The sequence below is a fragment of the Pongo pygmaeus genome, chromosome 18, assembly GCF_028885625.2.
Source record: "Pongo pygmaeus isolate AG05252 chromosome 18, NHGRI_mPonPyg2-v2.0_pri, whole genome shotgun sequence".
Taxonomy (NCBI): Eukaryota; Metazoa; Chordata; class Mammalia; order Primates; family Hominidae; genus Pongo; species Pongo pygmaeus.
In genome coordinates this window covers 12,978,037-12,989,059 of record NC_072391.2, presented here as the reverse complement: position 1 = coordinate 12,989,059, position 11,023 = coordinate 12,978,037, and the positions used below count along the sequence as shown (strand labels likewise).

The window sequence follows — 11,023 nt, the reverse complement described above, 5'->3', positions numbered from 1 at the left end:
ACACACATACTTCGAACTCAAAGCTGCTTTCAGGAGCTACTCAACTCAATGAGATTGCCTTTGCAGTTAGGGAAGCAACTACTGAACTTACGTATGAATGAAAAGAACTGTACTCCCTGCAAGACAAGATATTATTTTGGAGGCAGTTGATAACACCATACATCCTTTTTATTGTTAAAGTCATAAAGAGATATCAAAATTAAAAGCAAAAATTACAGGGTAAGACAACAAAACTACTAGAAGTGTCAAAGGAAGTGAAAATGGGACTAGGCGCAGGGTAATATGAATTAGTGAACATGGGAAGGACAAGGGTGAGGAGGACAGTGAGCATGTGCTGAAGATACTAGAGGAGAGGATCTGGTGAAAAATTTGATCTTAGACAAGCACCTAGGTAAAGAAATAACGGGATAAGATTTCTAAGCCCCACCATGTGCTTAAGAGCCATCTTCACCATTGGTGCTGTCTCTGTCATCCTTTCCTTCCTCAGCCTCTTTTTCATCATCCTTGATCAACTCCAGCTGGTCATCCCCCAATCTTCATTATCCTCATCATCCAGTAGGTCCCTCTCCTCAGCAGAGTCATCTGCACCACCTTCAGACTCTATCTTCACATGAGTCTCATGTGAGCTGCTGCTCTGCTTCTCTTCTGACTTATCGTTCTTCATCTCTACTGCTTGTCTGCTCTGTTTCTTTTCCTTTTTTCCAAGTCTTCCAGGAGAGAATCCACTTTTTGTTTTATCTGGGTCAACTCCTTCTTAATGGCCTGAAGGTCATCTCCTTTCAACTTTCCAGACTTGGAAGATCCCCGCTGTCCACTCTTAGAATTGAAGCCACTTTTGCCCCTTTGTGAGGTGTTTCCTGATACACGCTGACTTTTCAAGGGCACTACAGCCCGAGCAATAGGAGGAGGAGGAGGTACACGTGCTGAGTAACTGTACATCCTATCATAATCCCGTTGAAAGTCATAGTCCAAGTCAAAAGAGGAGCTGAGTAGAGGGATGGAGAAGGGTGTTCTGTTTCTGACCTGTACGTCTCCACTGCTGATCATTTCATACCTGCTTTTCCTTGGTTCACTTTTGGCTCTGCAGCCAGGTTACTATCTAAAACCTGGCCAGCGATTATTCTGCCATCCCCTCCTGCTACAGCAGCCCGGGCATTTGTCTCATTAACATATTGAATGAAAACAAATCCCTTAAGAACAGCGCAGCCCACAATTTTGCCATACTTCTAAAAGATTGCCTCCACATCAGATTTCTTGACCACAAGAGTGTTGAGATTCCCAACGAACACGAGTTCATGGAGCGAGGATCTGTCTTGTTGGTAACATTGCTGGCCATTGTGTTTGATGATAAGGTTTCTCACAAAGCCGAAAATGTAGCTGAAGATCAAAAAAGTCTCACAGGAGCGGGCAGGCAGAAGAGTTTCAATTCTGAGTCTCCTACTCCTGGGTTCTACGTGGAGAAGCCAACTGCTGCTTGAGGTCAGTAATGCGGCCACAACCGCTCAGTCTTCATCTCCTTACCCCCGACCCCTTTAAAAAAAAAAAATAGAGACAGAATCTTCCTATGTTGCCCAGGCTGGTCTCGAACTCCTGGGCTCAAGCAATCTACTTGCCTCAGCCTTCCAAAGTGCCAGGATTACAGTGGTGAGCCACCACACCTGGCTGCAAACATTCTCTTAATGGTTGCATTGATTTCAGTGTGTATTAGGGAAAAATGTATCTCATAAAACCTTAGATGTTATGGCTATTATTCCCTGAGGCAACACTAAAGTAGACATTTAGATTTCTTTAATGTTCAGGGGAACATCTGTTTAGAACAATATGGTGAAAAATTGTTTTTGGGCACGGTGGCTGACACCTGTAATCCCAGCAGTTTGGGAGGCCAAGACAGGTGGATTGCTTGAGCCCAGAATTTCAACGCAAGCCTAGGCAACATGGCAAAACCCCATCTCTACAAAAAATACAAAAATTAGCTGGGCCTGGTGGTGCATATCTGTAGTCCCAATACCCAGGAGGCTGAGGTGGGAGGATCACTTGAGCCTAGGAGGTCAAGGCTACAGTGAGCTGTGATCACACCACTGCACTCCAACCTGGGGTAACAGAGTGAGACAACAATAACAAAATAACAAATAACAAACATGCAACAATAACAAAAACATTGTCTTAAGTGAACGAGGCAGTTTGAGGAATGCTGAACAAAGAAAAGAAAGTGAGAGAGGCATATTGGGGGAAAGGAGGCAGAGAGATAGATTTGGGGAGATGAGGGAGAAAGGGTTGGAGACACCCAGAGAGGATGGAGAGAGAAGGAGCAACACACACAGATGGAGGGACAGAGAGGGAGAGGAGAGAAGGGAAGGCAAGGGAAAAATGAGAAGGGAAACAAGAAAACAGGGAGAGAACCTAAGGACAACAGAAAGGAGACATGGATGAATGAATGAGCGAGTGAAGGAATGAATAACCTAAGGCATGTATAAAATAAATGGTGAGGCCGGTTGCAGTGGCTCACACCTGTCATCCCAACACTTTGGGAGGCTGAGGCAGGAGGATGGCTTGAGCCCAGGAGTTTGAGACCAGCCTGGGCAACATAGTGAGTCTCCCATTTCTACAAAAAACACAAAAATTAACCAGGCGTGGTGGTGCATGTCTGTGGTCCCAGCTACTTGGGAGACTGAGGCAGGAGGATTGACTGACCTGGGAGGTCAAGGCTGCAGTGAGCTGATTGTGCCACTCCACTCCAGCCTGGGCAATAGAGCAAGATCATGTGTCAGTAAATAAGCAAATAAATAAATAAATAAAGGATAAATGGATGAGCCAGGGGCCAGGAGCCAGGACGCAGGCTTTCAGATGCTGTATCCTGCCTGGGAGCCCCCAGTGATGGCTGCCCACTGCACCCACCCTCACGCCTGTGTCGCTGGGGCCAAGTGGAGCCACTCTGGGCTCCAGGCCTGGTCTATGTCCCGAAGTGGTGGCTATTTTTGACTCTACGAGGCTGTGACTGCGCCACCCTCCCCTTCCCACCGAGAACCCTGGGCACCTGCTTTGCTCCAGCTCCAGGAAACTGAAAGTAAAAGCTGTCCCAATCATCCTTTGCCCCAGCCTTCCTGTCCCTCAAGTGGTTTCTTAGAAATCAGTCACCTGGGCTTCCAGGCGCAGCCTGGACTTCCTCTCCTGCCCAAAGCCCCCTCGTCTGGGAAGGTGTCATGTTGCCAGCAAAGCCAACATCAGAGGCCTGTGCTGGAGTTGGGTGACCCCCAGAAAGCTTGGAGGGCATCTGCTGATCCTGCAAACGTTGATTCAGTGCCTCCTGCATGCCGGGCACAGAGCAGGCAGAGGAATCTGAGCCGTTCACAGTTAGGATAAAAAGGATATAGGTGCTGGCTCACACCCGTAATCCCAGCACTTTGGGAGGCCGAGGTGGGCAGATCATTTGAGGTCAGAGACCAAACTGGCCAACATAGTGAAACCCCATTTCTACTAAAAATGCAAAAATTAGCCAGGTGTGGTGGCGGGAGCCTGTAATCCCAGCTACTCGGGAGGCTGAGGCAGGAGAACCACTTGAACCCAGGAGGCAGAGGTTGCAGTGAGCCGAGATTGCGCCACTGCACTCCAGCCTGGGTGACAGAGCGAGACACTGTCTCAAAACAAACAAACAAACAGACAAACAAAAAACCAACCAAACAACCAAACAAACAAACAAAAAAAGGACTTAGACATGGCTTCAATACTACTCAACCCAGGCCTCAGCAGGAGTATGGCTAATCAGACCTAGGAATTGTGGAGAGGATGATAGGAGATGTGAAATCAGGGGAGGCTCCCTGGAGGAGTTGCTGTCTGAGTCTTCAAACGTGGGTGGCAAGGAGTTTCCCCCAGAAGCTTCAGGAAAGACATCTCAGGCAGCGGGAACAGCATCATCAAAGGCCTGGAGGTGTGATCTCTAGCAATGGGCCTGTGTTATCTGCCATCATCGGAATAACTGTCCCTGTAGTAGCCATGTGCTATGGTTTGAATGTTTGTCCCCTCCAAAACTCATGTTGAAACTGAATCCCCAGTGTGGCAGTATTGACAGGTGGTGCCTTTAAGAGGTGACTAGGTCAAGAGAGACCCATGGATTAATAGATGAATGAATAATAGATGAATGGGTCATCATGGGTGTGGCCCTGGTGGCTTTGTGAGAAGAGGGAGAGAGATGTGAACAAACACACTCAGCCCCCTCACCATGGGATGCCCTGTGCCACCTTGGGACCCTGCACTGAGTCCCCACCAGCAGGAAGGCCCTCACCAAATGCAGTCCTTGACCCTGGACTCCTCAGCCTCCGTAACCTTTTTCTTTATAAGTTACCCAGTTTCAGGTATTGTGTGATATGCAACAGAAAATGAACTAAGGGCCAGGCACAGTGGCTCACGCCTGTAATCCCAGCACTTTGGGAGGCTGAGGCAGGCAGACCACCTGAGGTCAGGAGTTCGAGATCAGCCTGGCCAACATGGTGAAACCCCATCTCTACAAAAATACGAGAATTAGCAGGGCATGGTGGCAGGCACCTGTAATCCCAGCTACTCAAGAGGCTGAGGCGAGAAAGTTGCTTGAACCCAGGAGGCAGAGGTCGCTATGAGCCAAGATCGTGCCTCTACACTCCAGCCTGGGCGACAGAGGGAGACTCCATCTCAGAAAAAGAAAGAAAGAAATAAAGAAAATGGACTAGAACAGCATGTTTCTCTATTTTTTGCAAGGGAAGAAACTGAGGTTTAGAGAAGTGTTATCTGCCCAAGACTTCACAGCCTGAGTGGAGATCCAAACTTTTCTCACGTGAGATACAGGCAGTCAATCCCCATCATAGCTGTCAGGGCCGGACCAGGGCCCAGGTTCCCACTCTACCCTTAGGGACTAACTTAAATCCTTGGCACCATCCTGTAGGGAGACATGTTTGGGAACAAAAATAAGGCTTAGAGAGGTAAAGTGACCTGAAGTGCTTGGACTCACACCCAGGTCTGTTGGAGCCCAAAGTCCCTCCTCCTTCCGCTATATGAGGCGTCCCAGCCCTAGGAACACAGACCTGAGCCGATGGTCTCTGTCCCACATTCTAAGGAGCTGGAGGGCTGGAAAGCAGAAATCATGTGTGGCGTACTGTGAGCCAGAGCTTTGCTCTCAGGGAACTGTCCGGCCTGCATGTTCTATGGTCCTGAAGGAGCTGTCAATCACAGCACCCTGGCCAGAGATGGGTGTGGACCAGACCTGGCCAATCGGAGTTCCCCATGCCCCGGTTCAGGGTAGGCACATGACCTAAGCTGGACCAATCAGACACCTCCGTTTTCAGCTGAAACTAACAGAATTGGCCCTAATTTAGCCAATTTAGCACATTGGCCCTAATTTAGCCAATGTGCCCACTGTATCAAGAGAGTTGATGAGAAAGACACGAGACAGAGCCCTGATGCATTGTGTGAGCGCCTGCATCCAGCCATGCCTGAAGTCCACCTTGATGTCCTTGTTCCATGCGCCACATTTCCTTTTTCACTTACGCTGCCTGAGTTTCGTTTCTGTCACTTACAACCCAGAGTCCTGGGTAACTGGAGTCTGGAGAACAGCATGGGTCAGAGGTCAGGTTTGGCTGGAATGAAGTGAAATGGAGCCACATGTCATAAGAAGAGACACAATGATCTTCCAGTGTGAAAGAGCCAAGACCAGTTTTGCCAGGAGCTAGGGCCGACAGTGGCCCCCGTCACTTGCTGATGTCTGTGGTCAAGGAAAGCTTGAGGGAGAGCAAGTGGAACGCAGGGCTTCTACGCTTTCACACCCCGATTGTGGTTGCTTTATTTAGCTAGTTAGTTTTGAAATGGAGTCTCGCTGTCGCCCAGGCTGGAGTGCTGTGGTGCGATCTCGGCTCACTGCAACCTGCGCCTTCCGGGTTCAAGCGATTCTCCTGCCTCAGCCTCCCGAGGAGCTGGAATTACAGGCATGTACCACCACGTCCAGCTAATTTTTGTATTTTTTGTAGAGATGGAGTTTCCCCATGTTGGCCAGGATAGTCTGGAACTCCTGACCTCAAGTGATGCGCCTGCCTTGGCCTCCCAAAGTGCTGGGATTATAGGCATCAGCCACCGCGCCTGGCCTCATGGTTGCTTTTAATAACTTAGTATTTATTAGAGCAGTTTTAGGTTTACATCAAAATGGAGTGGAAAGTACATAGTGTTCCCAAGTTCTCCCTGCCCCCACGTGCAGAGCCTTCCCCTCATTAACATTCCCCACCAGCCCACGTTATTTTTTAATTTCCACATTTGTTTCAAAAAATGTTTAAAGAACCTACCAATAACGTTAGTATTAAATAAATTATATATATACACACACGTATGTGTGTGTGTAATGTGTGTATTTCTAACCTCATTTCTGCAGATACACACATATATATAGTTTTTTCTTTCTCTTTTTTTGAGACAGGGTCTTGCTCTGTCACCCAGGTTGAAGTGCAGTGGTGTGATCACGGTTCACTGTAGCCTCAAATTCCTTGGGTTCAAGTGATCCTTCCACCTCAGTCTCAGAGTAGCTGTGACTACAGGCACGTGCCTGTAAAATTTTTTATGGATACAAAGGTCTCACTATGTTGCCCAGGTTGGTCTCGAACTCCTGGTCTCAAGTGATCTTCCTGTTTTGGCCTCCCAAATTGTAGGGATTACAGGAGTGAGCCACTGCACCCAGCCTATTCTCTCTTTAGAAAAGACACCATTCCTTATGACCCATATTGCAACACACTTTTTTTCCACTTAGCATTTCATGAGCATCCTTCTAGGTCATTGACTAGCTAGGGAGGAGCTGTCATCCCCATCAGGGCAGTAAGGAAGCCCAGGCCCAGCCAGAATGGGGAATGGACCCAGTGTTGACCTTGGGATGTGCTGTACTTCACCAAGCGCTCCTAACTGTCCACTGCGGGTTTGTTCCCTTTTCATGGATGGGAAAACTGAGGCTTAGACTGGGGAAGTCACTCTGGCTGGGAGCCCGAAAGCCCTGGGCCAAGTGGGAAGGGGCTGCTGGTCAGTCCCTGTGAAACTAGACACAACAAAGGCTTTGAGGCTGCCTTGTGAGAGGAGGGAGACTGGCCTCCTAGGGAGCCTGCATGGGGAGCATGGCACTCCAGTCGCTGAGGGACAGCCTTGCCTCCCTCCTGCCTCTGCTAAATTGCTGGCCCTGGAGACGTGCTGTTGTTCAACTTTTCAGGATCCATCTGGTGCAGAGACGCTCCATGGCTCTGGCTCAAACAGCAATGACATGTCAGGAACTGCTGGGAGCGCCGTGTACACTGTCTCAGTCATCCTTTCTACCACCCCGTAGGGATAAAACTGTTACAATCTCCATTTCTCAGATGAGAAAACTGAGGCCCGGAGAGGTGAAACAACTTGCTCAAGGTCACACAGCTAACATGTGGCAAGGCCAAAATTAGCCTTCAGTGAGTTGTGTTATTATTATTATTATTATTTTTTGAGACAGAGTTTCAGTCTTGTCCCCAAGCTAGAGTGCCAGTGGCGTGATCTCGGCTCACTGCCGCAACCTCCGCCTCCTGGGTTCAAGTGATTCTCCTGCCGCAGCCTCCTGAGTAGCTGGGATTACAGGCGTGTGCCACCACACCCAGCTAATTTCTGTATTTTTAGTAGAGACGAGTTTTCACCATGTTAGTCAGGCTGGTCTCCAACTCCTGACCTCGTGATCCGCCTGCCTCAGCCTTCCAAAGTGCTGGGCTTACAGGCGTGAGCTACTGTGCCCGGCCCTTCAGTGAGGTTTAAAGCCAGACAGAAGCATTAATATCCAGTTTGGAAACTTTATAAATGTGTTTTACTTTTTTTTTTTTTTTTAAGCCAGGGTCTTGCTCTGTTGCCAAGACTGTAGTGCAGTGGCATGATCCTAGCTCACCGCAGACTTAAACTCCTGGACTCAAGCAATCCTCCAGCCTCAGCCTCCCATGTAGCTGGGATTATATAGACTGTGCTACCACATCTGGCTAATTTTGTTTTGTTTTGTTTTGTTTTTGTAGAGACGGAGTCTATGTTGCTGGTCTCAAACTCCTGGCCTCAAGTAATCCTGCATCAGCCTCCCAAAGTGTCGGGATTATAGGCGTGAGCCACTGCACCTGGCGGCCAACTCTGTAAATTATTAACTACACACACACACACCACACGCTTGCACACACATGTGACAGCTGGCTGAGTGGTCTTATGTGGTATGCCACAGGGCTCTGGCCTCAGCTAATGCTCTTCCTGCCTTCTTCCTGGATTCCTTCATTAGAAGCCAGACAACCTGCTTATTGCAAGGACAGTGAATTCACTGGGCAACAGAACCAGATCCCAAACAAACCCTGGACTGGGACACTGAGTGGGTACAAAGATGAAATTGAAGACATAAATGTCCTACATTTGGCTTAAAAATATCAATTGCTCCAATAGAAGGTGACTTTTTTTTTTTGAGACAGAGTCTCGCTCTGTTGCCCAGGCTGGAGTACAGCGGCGCCATCTCGGCTCACTGCAATCTCTGCCTCCCAGGTTCAAGTGATTCTCGTGCCTCAATCTGTAACTGGGATTACACCACGCCCAGCTAATTTTTTGTGTTTTTAGTAGAGACGGGGTTTTGCCATGTTGGTCAGGCTGGTCTTGAATTCCTGACCACAAGTGACCTGCCCGCCTTGGCCTCCCAAAGTGCTAAGATTACAGGCTTGAGCCACCATGCCTGGCCGAGGATGACTTCTGATCTTAACACTATAGTAGGATACAAACTCAAGATTAACCATGAGCACGCTGTGGCTTGCACAAGTTAATGTAGCAAAAGGGCCATCCCCAGCAAGCATGCGCTGAATGAGGAGAGACTGGGTCTCACTCTGGAGTGAGACGGCCAGAATGAGAAGGGACACAGAACGAGACTGCGCTGGCTTATATGCTGTGTACACATGAATCCTGAGCTATGACACCATGCCTGCACAGGCTCACGCTTGTGGGTAACAGTAAGTGGTGAAAACTGAATGGAGAACGTTTATATCTGTCCTGGGTGCACAGTGCGCTCAGTAAGTGGAAGTCGCTGTGGGTTTGACAAGGAGAGGATGGGTGAAAGAATTAGGAGCGCTGCCATTATTATTACTGGTGACATATCATTAGATAGGAGATACAAGAGATATAAGATATATATTATGGCCGGGTGCAGTGGCTCACACCTGTAATCCCAGCACTTTGGGAGGCCAAGGCAGGAGGATCGCTTGAGCCCGGGAGTTCAAGACCAGCCTAGGCAACCTAGTGAGACCCCCGTCTCTACAAAAAAATAATATTTTGATTTGAAAAAGTATTATAACACAAGGCCTATTGTTTATTGAGCACCTATTATATGCAATCACTCTGCTGAGCACTTTGCGGGATCTCATTTCAGTCTTCAGTTTTCCAGATAGGTCACGTTAGAGCAGCATATGAAATTGCTGGTTTTGGAGGTCAAAACCACAAGAGTGTTGGCAATTTCATACGGCTCAAGCTAATATCATTTTCATTTTATAGAGGAGGAAACTGAGGCCCAGAGGGACCACAAGCCTGACAGTCTTTCCTTCCCAAAAGCAGGTTAAGAAAACCCCGCTGGCCTGGAGGCTTCTGCCCTCTCAGAGGAATCAGATTTTGTCCTTGGTTCTTCCTCCTCACCCCCATCTCACTCTCCCCCCGCACCCACCACCCCGCCCCATTGTGGCCAGGTCTATATTTACAACCGGGGTTTCTGTGAACTGGGGAACTGAGGAAGTGACTTATCCCAGAGTCATCACCGAGATGGTGGTGCCCAAGAATCTGACTTCTGAGCCACCCCACCTCCAACAAAGTGAGGTTTTAGCCCCTTCTCTGGATTTCTAGGGCCCAGCCAGCCAGAAACAGAAACTATCTGTCTGGCTCCAGAGAGGCCCTGTCTGGTGGGCAGGATGAATGCGGTGGGAGATTTGTTTCCATTTCTTTTCTTTTCTTTTTTTTTTAGATGGAATCTCGCTCTATTGCCCAGGCTGGACTGCAGTGGCGCACTCTCAGCTCACTGCAACCTCTGCCTCCTGGGTTCAAGTGATTCTTGTGCCTCAACCTCCTGAGTAGCTGGGATTACAGGTGCCCACCACCACGCCTGGCTAATTTTTGTGTTTTTAGTAGAGACAGGATTTCACCATGTTGGCCAGGCTGGTCTCAAACTCCTGACCTCAAATGATCCGCCCACCTCGGCCTCCCAAAGTGCTGGGATTACAGATGTGAGCTACTGCACCTAGCCTTGCGTCCATTTCTCTGAGAGCAACATTGAGGCACCTCTGTGCTAAGTCTTATTGTCAGCTGCCCTGAGAAGCTTGTTCAGGGGCAGAAACAAGAGGAAGTGGGTTTCTGGGCACCTAGGGGTCCCGGGCTGGTCCAGCGCAGCCTGAACATCACACGGGCTGGCGGAGCAGCCCCTGCCCCACCGCTCCCGGGGTTGCCACTGACCCAGCAGCCGAGCCGAGGGCCGCTGGGCTGGAGGGTGGAGTGCTGCTTCCAGGTAGTCAGACTGAGATAGACGCGGCCGCGGAGGCAGCGGAGGAGGAAGGGGGCAGCCTTGTCCCCGCTGTGCGCAGCCCGCCCGCCAGCCAGGCACAGCCGGTCTTCGGGGAAGTCGCCGAGTTGGAGTTCCAGGAAACGATAACGCTTGTTGAAACCTCTTTCTTGTGGCCTGGTCTCGTCACATGGCTTGATGGGGACCAACGTCAGGCAGGGCCACAGGCCTGGGCCCGCTCGCACCCGGCAGCCGCTGCCACCCCCAGTTCCCCCCCTGAAGAGGGAGGAGGGGGTTAGGCAGGAAGGTGGGCATTTGCTGCTTCGCCATCCCAAGCACCTGGCGGGCCACAAGCAGACTGGTCCCCACTGGCTGTTTTCACCCCAGTAACACTCCTTGTAGGCTAGCTAAGCCGGCCAGGCCTCAAATGCCCCCTCCAGCAAAGCGGGCTGACAATGCCTAGGCCACAGGCTTGCTGTCAAAGTGAAGAAAGAGCTTCCTCCTGCCCCTGGAACACAG

General features: G+C 49.7%; 1 pseudogene; it reads right to left on the bottom strand.

The window, feature by feature from the left end:
• Positions 1-299: 299 nt before the first annotated feature.
• LOC129015518 (heterogeneous nuclear ribonucleoproteins C1/C2-like) lies at positions 300-1,402 on the bottom strand (annotated as a pseudogene).
• Positions 1,403-11,023: the final 9,621 nt, after the last annotated feature.